General features: G+C 43.1%; 1 protein-coding gene across 13 annotated transcripts in view; it reads left to right on the forward strand.

Moving 5' to 3' along the window:
* The window catches only part of PKNOX2 (PBX/knotted 1 homeobox 2), a 3,737,380-nt gene that overhangs the window by 11,400 nt on the left and 3,707,566 nt on the right, over positions 1 to 18,414 (forward strand). The window contains exon 1 of one of the 13 annotated variants that reach the window (XM_085646081.1): positions 2,210 to 2,285. The exons of the other annotated variants lie outside the window; for them this stretch is intronic. The gene's annotated coding sequence lies outside the window, so the exon portion shown is untranslated. Of the gene's footprint in view, positions 1 to 2,209; positions 2,286 to 18,414 lie in introns of those variants that run through there. 13 annotated transcript variants of the gene reach the window in all.

Below are 18,414 nucleotides of genomic sequence, written 5' to 3' on the forward strand. Positions count from 1 at the left end.
ATTTTTACTTTATTCACACTGCTGCAAAGGAGGAGCCACCACCGCTTGTATTGTGGGATAAAATACTTTACCAAAATATGAACTGGTGTTGAAGTTGTACAGAAAACGGAATGAAACCTCAATAGAAAGTATTCCTGTCTCAGCACATAACCTGTATGCCTGGTCTGCAGGGTGAAGATTGGAATGCGAGGGAGGGACAGGAGAAAATAAAGTTGTGCAGTGTTACTGAGAAAAAAAACCAATGAAATCCTCTTGTAATGTGTGGTGAAATCATGTAAAACGGACAGGTATGCACAAGGACTCAAAATGGAGTGTGCAGGAATGTCTTAGACTTGTGGGAAGCAGACCCCAAGTAAATGTCAGAAGTTCACAAACTGCTTGTTTCATCTCCATGTGGATTCTGAGAACCGTGGAGGGGCGCGGTATGGTGAGGTGGCATTTGTTGACCGTGTTACAGATTTCCTGTAAAATCAAACATTGTTATTGGTAATGATTATTTTTATGTCCGATTGAATTTCCACTTATAGTTGTGGGCTTGGTGAAAACAGTGTCTTAAAGGCTCTTCATTCTAATATTTTTGACAGGCACTCCAAAAGATGCATTCCCTTCTTGCCCCTCCTTCCCCCTTTGTGGCTCTAGTACAGTGCTCTGCTTTTCAAGAGCTGACACTGGTGCACGTGCCATCAACTGCAGGTATTTGATTTGTTTTAGCCCCTCCTAGAACAGGGTTGGACGTTCTAAATCTGGGACGGCTCAATCCAGGTTATCAACGAAGGTAACTCATTTATATCCACAACGCTTAATCTGGCAAAGAATTGCCGAAAGGCCTGTGCTCCTGGAATTGGTGGTGCTGCTGACAATGATACAAAAGTGCCTCTGTTTTCAGAGGAGCTCTTCGTAAATATTTTCACGGGCCTTCCTAGGTCAAAATAATCAGACCCCCTAATCGCCTTTGCTGTATTTTGTCATTATGAATATGTTAAATGTTTGCTGTGATATATTACATTGAACATATTATTAATAAATATGAGAGTGGGAGGGATGAAAAGGCAAGAACCCAAGATGCTTGATTCACAAACGTTTTTTCTGTAAGCGTGTTTTCTGGAAATTTACTAGTGAGTCACACCTGTGTCACCCTTAAGACATAAATGATCACAGAATAAGCTTTATGAATGGACCAAATGACAAGGCAGCAGTGATGTAGTAGTAAAAGCTCTTAGGAATATGGGCGGTTGGCATACCAGTTGTGTTCTTAAGATCCGTAACATAAAAGAGAATTTCAATATTTACAGCCTTCCTGCAAAACATTTTCAAGATTATCCTTGGTATGTAGAATTGTATTGCCCAGCCATGACCCATGCTCCTATCAACCTGGGAAGACGGGGCTTATGTAGGGTGATCAGTGCAGAATGGAGACCTGGGGGCCGTATTACAGTAAGTGCCCCGGGGGCACAGCGGGCGTTTGCACCTGCTTTGCGCTCCCCCGGGGCACTTTGGTATTATAGAATGGGGCCCAGACGATTGTTCGTCCCCTTCTATAATAGCGATCGCTCTGGCGCACTGAAAGCGGCAGCGCTACCTTCAAAGGGAGTTCCCTCATTTGCATAGGGGCGTGCCCTATGCAATTTAGGGAATTCCTTTGACTCTGCGTCCGGGCCATATTACAGACGCGGGCGCAGAGTCAAAACTGCCCTCCGGAGGCGCACTGACAGTATGCCATTTAAAAAGTGGCCGACTGTCAGTGGGTCTCCTGAGAGCAGCCCTCTGCAGTGGGTAAAGGGAGTCCCATGGACCCCCCAGACATCCCATTGAAGGCAGGTGCAGTCACTGACTGTATCCACCTGCAAGTGGATGTCTATTTCCCTGCAAAAGTTCAGGCGGTTGCCGCCTGCACTGTGGAAACACAGAGCAGCTGCTCAGTGTTTTCACATGAATGCACTGCCCCCAGGGCAGCGCGAGTTTGCGACTGCCCCCCAGGGCAGCAGCGCATACATCATAATAGGGCGCATTGTGATTATTTGCACCCGGCGTACCTTTTAATGCTCATAATATGCTAGAGCATATTGTTGGTAGGAATGACTGTCCAAACGAAAAAAAAATCTTGCATACCCTTGTCAATAATTGTGCAGCATTTTATGATAACAGATCTACAAAATAATTTTACACTGTCAAACATAATAATGACAAAACACTGATGGTCTCTTGTGCACAGGAACAAAGAAGGGGAGGAAGGCCACATGAAAGCTATTGGTTTCCTCAAGTATGCTATCCTCCCACACCCAGAAGTAAGTTTTTTTTCACTGCTGAATTTGGCTCATCGTCCGCTGCTTTGTGTTTCATCACGGCCTCTATCGCTGGGTTGCACCTAAAGCTGCTGCTCATCACGCATGACTCTTACTTCCCTAGTCTCGAAAAGGAGCATGTGTTCCGTGTACTGCCCCAAGGGAACACACTACAATTTGTTAGAGAAAACACTCTTTTGGAATAGTCCATTGTCAACCTTTTAATAAAATCAACAAATAATGCACAGAGTGGGTTTCATTGGACCATGTGTTTGTCTTTTACCCAATTGCTATGTTCCTCTAACATAAATCTCCCCCAATAAGGACACGCCTTCTACCACAACCTTTTTGGGGATGGTCGTGGGCGGCCAACATTTTATCCTTCTTCCATGCACCGATGGGGCCATTGTATGTAGATCGGTTTCAAGATGGCAAACCAATATAAGCATATTATCCGTTTCCTCACTGCCTTCCTTTTCATGGCAATGAGGCTGGCATGGAAAGGGTGGCAGTGAGGAAACTTTGAGGGCTCGACAGACCCTCTGGTGCCTTGGTGCAAGGGTGGTGCATGCAGGGGTGTACATGGTGTGTCTCCCGGTCTTTCTGCATCCCCAGTTCCAGCATGGCATGGACATTATAGTCCATGCCATGCTGGAGCGTGCTGTGGCTATCCCACGGCGCTTCCTTTCTAAGGCTCGCCTATGAGCCTTTGAAAGGCGGGGCCATGATCCAGCCACCACAGGACCGCCTGCCCGGATTACAAATTATAATCCGGCGGGTCGCCGGCGCTGAGGTTTGGCGGAGCAGACGGTGGCATGTTGCCCCGCTCACACACCACCAAACTCAAAATCAGGCCCTAAATCTTTTACAAATCATTCTTAGAACCGCGCCTACTTGCATTAATGTCTTCACAGAAGTAATTTGAAATCTATGCTTACCTGATAAACTAGTGAATACGCTAGTTTCTGTGGACTCTGTAAAAGAAAACGTGTTATAATTGCGCAAACAACAGAGCCACAACCCCAAACGAATCAAAATCAGGTTACTAGTTTTATTGGGGGCTTTGCGGAATGCCAGATTTTGACATGACTAACAAGTGACAAACTTCTAAGCAAGGGAACACCATAAACTAAGTTTCTAAAATTTCAGATGACTTGGTCTGAGCCAAACCAGGATTTGATAAACCCTTTCAGAAACAACGTTAATCAAATAAAGCTTGCACAGGTCACACTGCAATTTGTCTCATAGTCAGTCGGTTAAATCAGCCTTATTCGGCTTACAATAAGCCATAAAAGCACAAGTTTCATATTGCATTTGAAATAACATTGAAAACGTATAAAGATTCAGAAAACGAGGGTTAAACACCACACCCCGTACAAAAAAAACAAAATACAATCAACAAAATGCTTAATAAAGACCCATATCTATTTCTTATCCTCGGCGCACAACTAACCGAATTGACCCATGCAACGCAGAGTTCCAAATTACGCAGTGTTTGCAAAAGGATAAACGCCTCTCTGTGAGACCATATCTTAGATCTGTGCAGAGCAAGGTGCTTTGTTTGGAGGTATTATCACAAGGGCAACTTGACATAACACTGTTCCAGTCAACCACCCTGGGGAAGGCCACTTATAACTGTAATGTGCTAAAATGAAACCTAGCCATATAAAATCTGCAATTTGGATAAAAAATTGATGTTGAGTAAAATTCACATCCCAGTGATGTTTTTATCGGATTGTAATCAGTGCTGCTACCCAATTTGTCAAAATTTGCCTGATAAAGGGTGCTCCGCCTTTCTCTAAATGCCACGTTCACCTGGGCCATTAAATCTAGATTAATGTTTGATGGATTGAAGAACAGCTCAGGGAAACCTAAGTCCCTAAAGATATATATATGTGTCCAAAGAACTCCGCCTTGTAATCCCGTATGACAGAAAGGACGAAAACGGACCCAATCTGCTGTGCAAAAGTGTTTATTATTCCGTTGGAATACCAAGCATCGCTATATATATATATATATATATTCACTGAAAAAACCATAGGTTTCACACATGTTATAGTTAGCTGGACATTTTACTGATAAAAAACCAATGAAATTCCCCCGTTATAGTTACTGTAGGCAACTATAACTCACGCGACCGCAATTCTCTGCTGATGCTAATACTGTATTTAGACACTTATTTGCCCATGTCTTCTTCCATTAAATTTTAGCTATACATATATTACAAATATTTTTTTTTCATAAAGACACATATGTCATCAGCAGAGGATTACGGTCGCGTGAGTTATAGTTGCCTACAGTAACTATAACGGGGGAATTTCATTGGTTTTTTATCAGTAAAATGTCCAGCTAACTATAACATGTGTGAAACCTATGGTTTTTTCAGTGAATTTGCAAGGTTTTTTAAATGCTAATTCCTAACTATAACGTGTGTGAAACCTATGGTTTTTTCAGTGAATTTGTACGGTTTTTTAAATGCTAAGTTACTTTACGCCATTTGTGGCGTGCGCGCCCACTTAACGCAGTTCGTTCTGTGCGCGCACGGTGCGCTTCGCGCACCGTGCGCGCACAGTGAGCACGCGGTGCGCTTCACGCACCGCGTGCCCACGTTACGCTAGATGGGCCATGGACGCACGATGCGCTTCGCGCACCGTGCCACATGGAGGACATATGATGAGCATCGTTGTGACAGGTAAAATATATGTTTTCTAATAAGCCATGCACAAAAGGTGCCCTTCGGGCACCTTTTGCACACGGAGTGGGGAGAATGTGGATATATATTTTTTTTTTTATTATTTCTTACCGTACGCGTACGGTAAGCGTAATCGGCGAAATTTTCGAAAAAATTAAAATTGCCTTTTTTCACTTGGGGGATCGTTGGGGACTCCCTCGACATGGCTAGGTGCTTGGGAGGTGTGTAAACAGCCCCTTTACATGTTTTTGGACTTGGTTTTTCAACCCCCTGTCAGAGTGCGAGAGAGAAAATGGCGGCCGCCGCTTCCTGGTTTCGACCGATTCGAATGTTTACTAAGATCTAAGGGCCAATCAGAATCGCGCTCGCGCACGCCACCGTAAGCGCACCGTACGCTGGCTCTGATATATATATTGATTTAAAGGCTATTTTCTCAGAATCTACTGAACAGATTTACACCAAACCTACAAAAGGCACTTCCTTGACCTGAGGACTACCTCTCTGCCAAATTTCAAGTAATTCTGTTCAGCCGTTCGGGCTGTAGCTGTGTCTAAAGGTCCTATGGAAAAATGCATGGGAAAAACGCGTTTTGGGACCCCCCTTTTATCTCAGCCCCCGCTTGACGAATCCCCCCGAGACTTTCAGGGTAGGAGCGGAGCGTAGCGCCCCACCTATTTTGAAAAATCAGCGAGGATTCGTCAACCGGCGCCAAAGTTATTCAAAATAGAATGTTGCGGATTTCCTATGGAAACGTGGTCCTAACTATAACTACCTACTGGCGACCGCCAGTAGGTAATATATATATATATATATATATATATATATATATATATATATGCAAATTCACTTTAAAAACCATAGGTTTCACACATGTTATAGTTAGGTGGACATTTCACTCGTAAAAAACCAATGAAATTCCACCGTTATAGTTAGTTCAGATAACTATAACTCGCGCGCCCGCAATCCACTGCTCATGACGTCACTTATTACATCACTCATAACATGGTCAGTGGCATCACTAATGACATAACTGATGACATCATCCTTGTGATAGAGTGGCGGTCGCGCGAGTTATAGTTATCTGAACTAACTATAACGGTGGAATTTCATTGTTTTTTTACGAGTGAAATGTCCACCTAACTATAACATGTGTGAAACCTATGGTTTTTTAAGTGAATTTGCAAGGTTTTTTAAATGCTAATTCCTAACAATAACGTGTGTGAAACCTATGGTTTTTTAAGTGAATTTGTACGGTTTTTTAAATGCTAAGTTATGTATGTATTTTTTTTTTTTTTAAGGTTTTTCACCGTGCGCGCACCCCGCGATTTAAAAAAAAAAAAAATGTTGTTTTCACTCTTCGGGGTCCTTTAGGGACCCCCTGACAAAGGCTAGGGGGTCAGGAACTCTCTACCCTGCCCCCTTTTCACGTTCGCCACCTCTCTTTTTCACTCTCGCACCCAAAACAAACAAAATGGCGGCCGACACTTCCTGATTTCGACGGATTAGAACGTTGACTGACATGTAACCACCAATCAGAATTACGCTCGCGCACGTGAGGGTGCGCGCACTGTGCGCACACGGTGCACGGCTATGGATATTTATGTGCTTTAACTGCAATTTTCTCAGGAACTACTGAACAGATTGACACCATATATGCAAAAGGCACATCCCTGACCTGAGGACTACCTCTCTGCCAAATTTCAAGTAATTCTGTTCAGCCGTTCGGGCTGTACCTTCGACTAAAGGTCCTATGGGAAAATGCATGGGGAAAACGCGTTTTGGGATCCCCCTTTTTTCTCAGCCCCCGCTTGACGAATCACCCCGAGACTTTCAGGGTAGGAGCTGAGCGGAGCGCCCCATTAGTTTTGAAAATTTCGCGAGGATTCGTCGACCGGCGCCAAAGTTATTCAAAATAGAATTTTCAGATTTCCTATGGAAACACGGTCCTAACTATAACTATCTACTGGCGACCGCCAGTAGATAATATGTATGTATATATTCCACAGGATCACCTGATGGTAATCCTGGAAGAGACAATCTTCAAAAATATCCCTTGAAAGTGAGGGTCCTAATTTACCCCAAATTGTAATCCATGGTGGCAAGGGAGTCCAGCTTGATCCTGTCCTCTATAGGAGGCAACCAAACTCAGAGTGATACATAAATGAAGGAGCTGATTGAAGGACTGCCAAGAGTCTACATAGAAATGTATTCTCTATCATCTGCAAGGGTCCTGCACCCATGTACCCTCAAACTCTGGAACCGCAGGTTGCTACAACGATACACTTGCTTTGGTATATACTCATCATTTTGCACACAGGCTTGTGCCCTAGTCAGCACGCAAAAGTGAAAACTGACTCTGCCCCTCTTTGAAATTGCATTGCTATGCTGTTGAAACTGCCAACTCACAATTTGATCAATAGGGATACCAAGATAGTTAAACGTTTTCACCATACCAATTTCAGATGCTCCCAAGTTAAAAGGTCTGGTTTTAGTGTTTTTATGGTCCATACACATAGCAAAATTTTTGCTTTGATTGGTTTTAAGGCTGAGCCCCCCCCATAAAATCGTAAAAAGCATTTAAAAGGCGCTGTCATCCGTTAGCAGTTCTAGTAATTAAAACTGCATTGTCGATGTAGAGTAAAACAGGGAGGGCACTAGACTTCACCATAGGCATATCATTCCCTGCCATCACACCCCTCTTAACCCCCTGTGAGGATTTAATAGCAGGGGGGAGTTCTTCCTCAGGACCATACCGCACCTTAACCAGGCAGTCCCAAAGCATCCTCCTCAGTAGGCCAATTATAGTTTGATCTATACCCATTGTAGCCATAATGCCTCACAACCTGGACCTATTGACCAAGTCAAAGGAAGAGTAGAGGTCCATAAACGCTTGGTGAATGAAACCTCCCCTTGCCTTCACAAACGAGCTTTTGACCAGCTGAAGATTCGGGCATTGTTTCTCTGTGCCCACCCCGCGGTGAAACCCAAACTGTACTTTATAAAGATCCTGATTTTCCTCCACCCAACCCTCAAGCCTAGTTGCAATAATTTTACCCAAAAGTTTGAGAGAGCTATCTAAGAGGGAAATTGGGTGATAGCCACAAGGTGAGTGCCTGTCCCCTTTCTTTAATATGGGAACAGCCACCGCTTCTTTACAAGACAAAATGTGGGGCCCTTTCATAAAAACTTTAAAACATTGCATAAAATTGGAGCTCAAAGTGCAGTATTGGTTTTCAAAATGTCCGAAGAGACTCCATTTGGACCTGGAGCTTTCTCTGCAGGGCTCTGGTGTTATGTGCCCAAGCTAGGCCCCTGTAGCGAAGCGGCTTGTTTCTTACATTGTCCTATTTTTCACAATAATAGTTCTGCTGTGACCTTTTGCGAATATTTGCATGCACGACAATGTTGAATTAGTTTCTCTGAAACTACTTCATTTACACATCTATTTTTGCACAATATTATCATGATGCGTCAAACATCATGTACAAGACCTTTCTATGCACTAGGTACAAATGTCGTTCTATCTTCATCCACGGGGCGACAACGCTATCTACATATCCAAAACATCGTTAATCTATACGCACATCACAAGGCTACTTTCTATTATAAATAAAGAGCATCCAAAAAGATTAGCAGAATAGGCACTTCAGCTGACACGGAGGGTCCCTGCATTCTGAGACTTCACCACGCAGCGGTCTGACATCTCCACGAGGGGATGTCCAGTTCATGACCAAGATGGGCTCCTACATTCTCTCCAGCCAGGGAATGGGGTTGGATCATCCCTCAGGAGGATTCTTGCCTTTAACACCTACATACACTCTAGGTACACTTGGTGTAGGGTTTGCATAGCACTTGATTACAGCCATGTATCATATGCCTACATATATACACTGTTTTAACACCATGGTAGACCTGTATCTATTTTTTTTTTTAGTGCTTGTAATCACTTTCATCTACTGATTATCGCAGCACATGTATTCTATACAAGAATAACGTTGGTTCAATAAATATGTTGAAAATGTCCCACTGTCTATTCTCTGTATATCTCTCTGAGCACGAGTGCCTGGGTGAAAAGTTCTGTTCTGTTTCCACGGTCATTGAGGGGTCGGGGTTGTCATATTCAGTAGTTGCTAGAAACGATTCTCTCCCTGGTGAGGTTAGTGGGGCTTATGGAGGCACTGTAAGCTAGCAGATACTGCCGGGGTGCCTGGAATCAGTCTAGGGGACGCGGCCAAAGTTTGTGCTGTCCAACAAATGCGCAGATCCTATGGATTAGTATGAACTACATGACAAGGCGCCACTAAAGTTAGTTGGGTTCTTCTTTAATGGTCTGTCTGAATAGTTCAGTTGTGCTTTTCTCAGAGACACGTAATCCCCTCCAAACCAGGGACGTCCATGGTGGGAAGGGAAATCAGTCTCCGAGTAGGTATACCCTATGTATTGGCTGTAGGTTATTGAAGCTTGTAGGATAAACATTTTCCCACATTGTGCAATGGGCCAGATGTAATACCCTACCAATTTGCGAGTCACAAATCGCATTATTTTGTGACTTGCAATTTTCTTCTCGCAAATTGGAATGTACAACAGTGTCTCAGACACTGTTTGGGATTCCTAATGGGATTGCATAGTGCATGCCTCATTAATATTCATGAGGTAGGTGCAATTTGCAGTCCCAATAGGAATGGGTAGCACTCCCAGGGATGGTGGCCTGCTGGGGTCAGCAGACCACCATGTCTGTGACTGCTTTTTAAATAAAGCAGTTTTTTAAAAAAAGCAGTCCGTTTTCCTTAAAGGAAAATGGGATGCATTTAAAAAAAGAAAAATGAAACATTACTGCTTCATTTTTCAAGAGTAGACAGTGGTCCGTGGGACCACTACCTACTCTTAAATATTTTCACAAAGGGGAAGGGGTCCCCTGGGGACCCCTTCTCGTTTGCGAGTGGCTTACCACCCACTTGAAGTAGATGGTAAACTGCCAGTGTTTTGCGGCCACAAAACAATGGTACATTCCATTCTGACTCGCCATTAGGAAGGAACGCCCCTTCCTAATAGCGAGAGTCGCCAACGCTATTTTGCGAGTCACCGACTCGCAAAATAGCGTTTGTACATGCCAGGACCCTTTTTTGCGGTAGCAAAGGGGACGATTTCCCGTTTGTGACTGCAAAAAGCGGTCGTACATCTGGCCCAATGTCTTTAAATGGAGAAGTTGCTTTAAGTATTAAAGAATATTGCAGACATGCAGTTACTATATTATTATTATATAATGGCCTCCGGCCAACGGGTGGGGATGTTACCTTCATGGTCGAGGCACATGAAGCATTCAGAACAAAGGCATTCTATTCTTGGATTAAATTTGTGGATGCACATGCACAATTGTTTCACACTTACATTGAAGATGAGACGCCTGAGGAATACCTTCCATTTGTGAACCTAAAAATTCCGTTACCTTACCAAGAACACACAAATTGTTTTATATACGCCCTCCTCCATACTGTAGAAAACATGAGACTCGGTCTGCTCAGTAAAGAAGGAGCTGCATGGCTGATCTTAGCTGTTTTTACACCACATCCTAATCTTGCTAATTTAGATGCAACAGAAATAACAACACTTTACGAGACCTAGTAAAAACTGGCAGAAATCTCACACAGTATATTATGCGAACACTCACAGTTAACCCTGCACAGACTGCACAACCTTAATTGGCTAATACGGGTATGAGCCTGCAAATACCGAATGCTGTAATGGGAAAGATTCCCACCAGTTGGGAGAAAATTCCGCTCTGGATACCACAGAAAACAAGCCAGTTTGAAGCATTTTTTCCCCATACGGGTCAGCAAGACAAACACAGAATACTAACAATTTGCTTGCCAGTGGGGATGTCTCCTACTACTTGGGGTACAGTCTTTGCTGCTGTTTCCACACAGTTTTACTTGAGGTACTGAAACAAGTACAGAATGAGTATGGGACAGTACCTGCCCTAGACTTGGAGATGAAACTGATGTGCCAGTTTGCAGCGGTATCAGCCATTATGTTAAGTAACATAATGGGGGAAGCAGCAGCATTGGCTTACACCAACACCCGAGGGAGTTCACTCCTGCACAGCAATAGGAGAAATTGCCTAAAATTATCAAAGAAACCTATGCCACGCTGAGTAGGGATAATCTGGTAGCAAGACCAGGGAAACCGCAGGTTAAGAGCAATTCTGATAAGTACAACTACAAGCAAGCACCCCATTCTTCAAAGAAGAAATAGGAAAATAAAAAAAATATATATATATATACAAAATAAGACACAATTGGGGTGGGTCTCATCAGCAGGAAACCACTGACAAGAAATTCAATCTGAGAAACCGTGATAACATTAGAAAGCCTGATCAGGATACTGATGCACGTTCCCCTTGGTCCTTTCAGGATTCATCCGATACATGCTCGGAGAGAGGTGGACGGGCAGAGCACAGATCAGAAGAGCGTGTTAAGACACATCGCACTTCAGGCTACATCCTTAAAAAAGAGGGCAAACAAAAGACTCGCCTGCTAAACCTCAATTCAAAAAGAAGAAGGTAGCTGGAATTAAAATAAGACCTGCCCAGGCTACTGAGGACTCTGCTTCTGAACCGGGAGTGGGCAGTGACAATGCTGGACAGCGTGGCAGAAGTCACAATAGCTTGCCGGAACCTGATGGATTATCTGGTGGTAGTAGCGCTGAGTGAGCATATCAATTCCACACGCACGGTTGCAGTACAAAATGCACATTAGTGCCGCACTGATGAATAACATTGTGCTGAAGAAATACAAAACAACATTTGATATCTCAAATGGATTCTTCTGCCAGAATATAGTGCCTGAGAGCAGGTATTTGACAGCATTTTCAGCGCTAGGTTCACAACCTCAATTTTGCTGTTTACATCAAGGGTATAAGAACAGCCAACAGAGTTACTTCAAAATTTTGATGAGGAGGCATTTTCCTACTTAGACAATATCTACCTGACAGATGTTTAGTTAATGAAACACCTGGCTAGAGTAAACCACATAATTCTGGGCTTTGCTCACCTGGGTTACAAATTTCATTTTAAAAAATCAAAAATTACCCACCTCGATGTTTTGTTTCTACGATATGAGTTATCAAGTGAAGGCAAAAGCCTGGCCACACATTTTTTTTAAAGAAAATGCGCATTGCTCCAACCTCCAATGGCTCTGAAAAGACTACAATCTATTTTAGGATTCCTGAATTTTGGCAAAACATACATTTTGGATTACGCAGAATGGGTTCAACCATTCAGTGATTTAATTGGACCTTATTTATCAGTCAACTACTGGACACAGGAACACACAAATATTTTACGTTCCGTACAAGCTGATATGATAGCTTTCCAACATTTGCACACACGTGTAAATACAACTAACCTGGTGATCTGCGTAGTCACTGGACACACCGGGTATACATATATAACTTTCAGTGAAGGTGATACAGTAAATATTGCATACAAATCACATTTTAACACAAACGCTGAAATGCGTTTTGCACCCACTGAGAAAATTTGACTTCTGTAGTGAGAGAGAGAGCGAGAGAGAGAGAGAGAATACTAGCTCAGGGTAAGCCAATAGTAGTTGTTACTCCAGTACCAACCTTAGAGGCGGTTACTAAAGCAAGTGTTCTGAATGCCAAAGCATTACATCCATAATGGATTCAATGGGCTAACTCTCTCACTGTAACAGGTGCAGATTACAGATTCAATTCTACACTGCAAACACGAGCATTCCTGCAGAAATAACAAGAATACCCTCTTCCGAATTAAATGATGCTTCCAGATCGATATGAATACATAATTTATGCCGATGGATCTGTTCAGCTCACCATAGGGACCTGACACCAATATTCCACAGCATGTGTAATAGTAAAGGGCCGCATGCATGACGGACAGTTCTGTCCTGAGAAAACACAAAATCATTTTCTAGGGGACTGTACAGTGTAGCTACCAGAGCTCCAAGCCCTAATACTGGCACTACAATGTACGGATCATGAATTCCCCACACTTATAGTGTGTAATTCATATTACTGTCTCCAGTCTTATAATGAATATCTTCACTATTGGGCCAGAATGGATTTCAAGATTATAAGGGTTCCACAAACGAGCACAAGCTGCTTTTGGGACAAGTGGCAAAGCTGAAAGAATGCTTGCCACGGGCTCATGTTATCCACACATTGAGTCATCAACGTGTTGGCGTTCACATTGAAGGGAATTCCATAGCTGATGAAGCCGCTAAGGCAAGAGTCTGCACTGCTGCCTTTGCTGCAATCACTTGTTCTAGTATGGATTAGCTGGAGACATCATGGTGGCTGTCAATGCTGCTTGCAAAGACACCTACTTGCCATAGTGCTTTCCACTCAAGTACTCCTACAAGTTAGATGCACAAAACGTGCTGTATGCCCAGATTCCAGGACTGAGGGATAGAGTTGTACTAAACACTGATCGCAGGTTGGATTTAATACTAGCCGCACATGAGGGTCTGGGTTCAGCACACACTGGGGTTACTGATACAGTTTCATTACTGAAGCAGTGCTATTGGTGGCCTGGTTTTACAAAACAGACCAAGGACTTCATCCTCAAATGTGACATATGTCAGCAGATGAAGGATTCCACCTAAGCACGTCCTCCACAGATACCTCTATTGATTTCAGACAAGCCTCTAGCGGTTGTTTATTTGGATCAATGCGGCCCCTTAAACTCAGACGGGGCTTACAAGTACATCTTGGCTGTGGGTTCATGCTCCAGATTCCTGTGGGTTTGGTTGCTGCACTCGGCTGATGCTCAAACTGTTATAAAAGATTTGCGAGTTGTCATCGAGACATACGCAAGTGGCACACTACATTCCGTCCCGGGCCCAGCGTTTAGCTCTTAGGCTTAGAAAGAAGCCATGAGACGTTTGGGTGTGGCAATGCGGTACTCCTCCCCCTACCATCCTGAGGGAAATTCGCTAGTTGACAGGAAAAACCATGACTTAAAGCAGTCCTTAACAGCAAGGGTATTAGGCTCCGGTGGCAGTTGGGTCAATCACCTATATGGGGTCCAGGGGGCACTCGAGAACATACCAAGCAAATCCCTAGGTGTTCGTACTCCATACGAAGTCCTGTTTGGTGTGAGAATGTGAGTCCTAGACCTCGATCATATCACCACAGTGGTGGCGGAAACACCATTTGGCATCAATGAACGTTTGGCTGTTTTACTGGAACTCAGTGAATTCTGGGGCGCTGAAAGCAACATCCAAGTAAAACTAACTGCGACTGGAAAAGTGAAGGTCGTACGAGCAAAAACTGCCTGGCTCCTGAAGATTGGGGACCTGGTCAGAAAAACCATTGTGGACAAAGAATTTGGGCTATCTTATGGAGTGCCTGTACCAGTCCCGGCTGTCGAAGGTACCAGAACTGTAATCTTCTGCCCCTTGCTGTTCTCAAAGATAAAAGGTTTGTCTCCATTGATCTCATCAAACCACACTATGTGGCAGATTCTCAACAGTAGGCCATTTGGCTCCTGGGTAGCTGCCTCACTCCATTCAGGAAGGTCAGATGAAAGCTTTATCAACTACAGAAGATAACACCCTCCAAAGAGAAGCTGTAAACAACAATGAAGTATTACTCCTTCCTGTTGAAACAACTACAACTGTACAGTAACTCACATTTCAATTCGAAAACCTTATGACTTCTATATGAACATGCCACAGATCGAGTAATCTCCCGGTTCTACAAAACCTGCTGAGCTGCCAAAAATAGATTGGACGGCATCTGGCTACTTCGTGCATTATGACAATTCCTCATCGGATTCAAGTGAACCTGAGCTACCACCACCGCCTCTCCCTTTCAAGCTATGAATGTATGCTCTCTATCTTTGGCTGAAAAAAACATACTTTGTTCGCCTTGGATACATCTCTGGATTACAATTGGGTTACTATTACTAATCCTCTGGATTGGTTTGGTGACTGTCTTTTTCCAACTTCTGAATGAACAGTATCTCCCAGATCGCTCAGCAGTACAACTTGAGAACTTGGTTCTTAAACCATATGCATCATCACACTGTAAACTAAGGGACCAGTCCCTGGTGAACATTACAGCAGTTTCAGTTCCGGAAGGAATGGTGTGGGATAGGGTATCGTATGATATGTATGGTCCTACTGAACTTTTACAAATGCTGTATTTGTTTAGAATATCCTTAAATTATATCATCACCTCTAGTACTTTCTCTGATGATTGGAACATTCAGACTGTGCACAATTTGCTTGCAGATCTAGAGTAATCAGCTGCCTTTTCTAACGATGAATTGTTTGATGGTGTATCTAACTTTGGCGACATGTTTTGTTATCAACATTATGTTCACCATTTTTTTTATACAAAGCTAGTATCCCACTAGCTGTTTACAATTACACTAAATGGGAACACTGCCCAAAGTTAGTTCAAAAACATTGGCACAAACACTTGCTTATTTTATTGGTTTTGACACATCAGACCCAGCTTCTTATTGCTGTAGGTTTGCACCTACACCTGCAAAGAAAAATATGCTAACTCTGCTTCCTTTATTTCCTGACTATCTGTACAGGGCTTTGACTTTTGAAGAGACATAATAGGCACAAAATTTGTCTGGGGGACAAAAGACTGGCAGATCCAGAGCATGCCTCATACCGCATCAAATAATTTTTCTGAATAAAACAGTGCAACAGACTTCCTGTCTTGGAATAGCCAAGATGAAGGATTTGAACACACTTCATATTCCTGTATTCGTACGCTTTGAGAACTGGCAGCATTTAACACTCTTCAGTGAGGATACACTAGATAGCATGATTCATATTCGTTCTTTTAATTCATCAGACTTCAATTGGAAGGGATGATTGGTTTGGCCGGTGGACAAAATATGGGTATCAGTCTAGATTCCTGAGCAATACTGAAGGGTTCAGGATCAATAGGACTGATCAGCGATCTGTACAATCAGAAAATCCTGGGGTGGTGACATCATATAGTATTGGGAAGTGTGCCTTGATTGGCTAAAACCCTCAACACTCTTTCAGGTGAAGCAACACATGTCCCTTCTTTCTGCTGACATGGATCTCAGGAATTTCTTGTAAGGTCCCCGGAATCCATGTCAAAAGTTCTTTTCGTATGGAATATACAATGAGCTATGGAAAATGTCTCAGCAGGAGGCTGCAGAGAGACTGTGCGAGATCAACAGCGTTAACTTCGAAAAGGCTTTGGCTGTGGTTGACAATGGTATGACCACATTATCATCCAGAATTTATTCACTGGGCAACACAGCATCTTCTGCAATTGATGTAATACAGCAAGACATGTCTAATTTACAACATGGACAATCACAACTCTCTTCCATTGTAATACTAACCTGAATTGCAAACATTACATTCTGGCCATGTGCCATGGCGTTACATCAATAGAGCTTGTTTTCTTCATGATCTAATGGAAAGACACAGAGATGCAAAATATACCATGCTGCACATTGAAAAATTAGACCGTGGCTGAGACACCATCCACAGACTGGATGATCCATGGTTACATCACCCTACCGGTCACGACTTTTCAATTCCAATATTCTCTACAATACCAACAGGTAGGCAGATACGAAGCACTAGGGGAAGGTTATGTGCATCAGTACTGGGAATTACCATTCAGGTTTAGATGCAGAAATGGGGACACAGAAGTTTTCCTTAGTGGTTCTGACTATGAGGATGCCTTAAGCAGGTCCTTAGTTTGCAAGGATATTTCTCTTCATGGGGCATGCAATGCTTTAGTTGTAAACTTGACCTGTTATGTGAAGGGTTCTCTAACTGCTTTGATACATCCGTCTTCAAGCTGCTCTCGAATTGGAGCACTTTGATGCTGAAAGATTAAGGTTGCTGTGGAATGGAACCGGGCATCACTTATCTGGTAAAGGTTAATTTCATAGTTACTTGTTGCACACAAGTACTGCTTCAACCTGCCCGCACAGTTAGGGAGGCAATGCTATGGCTTCGATAAATGTTTCCAACATACGCTTTGATTCTCTGAGCAAACTGAAAGCCTTTCTTTTCCAAAAAGATGTGGCCTTAACTTCAGCCAGAGAGACGTTTGATCTCCAGGTTGCAAGGTCATTTTCTGAGATACAGACACTACTCCACACTAACCTCCTGCTGCAGTTTGGGGAGCTGGTCCACGGTATCTTTGATATGTCTGATACGAAGGTAATAGTGCACTTTTTAAAATGTATTGGCTCTTGACGGGTTCACGCCTTTCAAACTATTTTTGGAGGTATACCGTCTTTCATGCACTCCTTGTTGGGAAGCGCTTTTGGCGTTCTACCGCTTGTCCTGCTACTTGTGGTGGGTATCCTAATTTGATTTTTTTTCTGCTCCACGCTGGACATTTCAGTTCAACCAAGAATGGAGACAGCCCTGCTTGTGCTGCGATGCCGTGAGTGCATGGTTCATTGCTTCGGCACACCTCGGCTTCGAGAACTAGATGTGCACTGGTTCTTGTCCTTCAGGCCTGTTTTGCTTCACTGCATACAACCTGAATTCCATTGCCTGCTTTACAGCCACTAATGCCTATTGGATCTATCCTTTGGACCACAGTCCGTTGGGCCATTGGACATTGAAGTGCTGATGGACCCCTTAAGGCCCATGGGTAGTGTTGTCCTCAGCTTATTTTATTGCTGATGAATGCACCGGATCTACGATAAGCTTACAGGATGCAGTCCCTCTCTCAGTGGCTGCTGTGGAAACTGGATGGAATCACCTTTGCTCCATAAACATGCCTTGAAGTGCACCACTCAGAACGTCGTCTCCGGTCACAAGCAACAACATTGTTGCGTTTACCACTCGATACACATAAACAATTGGCTTTTCTGTGTGGTGGGAACCAGTTGGCATGCTTTTTAAACACAAATGGATCAAAACAGCTTTTGCTTTATTTTTCTAGGCACCATGGCTTTCTTAGTGCTTGGGATTTCAACAATATAATGACTTCAAGGCTTCTATATGACTTTTTTAAAGGAAAGCTTGCCTTTAGATGATTTTAAGAGCAGTTTTTAACCTTTTTAACTTTGCTTCATTATGGCTTGCTGGATTTTTAGATAGCTTTTATAATCGACCCTTAGTATGAGGAGCAGGTGTTATGTTCCCGGCATATGCCATGTAGAGAACGGCTTGTTTCTTACATTGTCCTATTTTTCACAATAACATTTCTGCTGTGTCCTTTTGCACATATTTGCATACACAACGATTTTGTATTAGTGTCTGTGAAACTACTTTGTTTACACATCTAGCTTTGCACAACATTATCTTTATGCCTTGGAAATTATGTACAAGGACCTTCTACACACTATGTACAAATGTTGTTCTATCTTCATCTGCTGGGCAACAGTGCAATCTACATATCCATAACATCGCTAATCTATATGCACAT

The sequence above is a fragment of the Triturus cristatus genome, chromosome 3_1, assembly GCF_964204655.1.
Source record: "Triturus cristatus chromosome 3_1, aTriCri1.1, whole genome shotgun sequence".
Taxonomy (NCBI): Eukaryota; Metazoa; Chordata; class Amphibia; order Caudata; family Salamandridae; genus Triturus; species Triturus cristatus.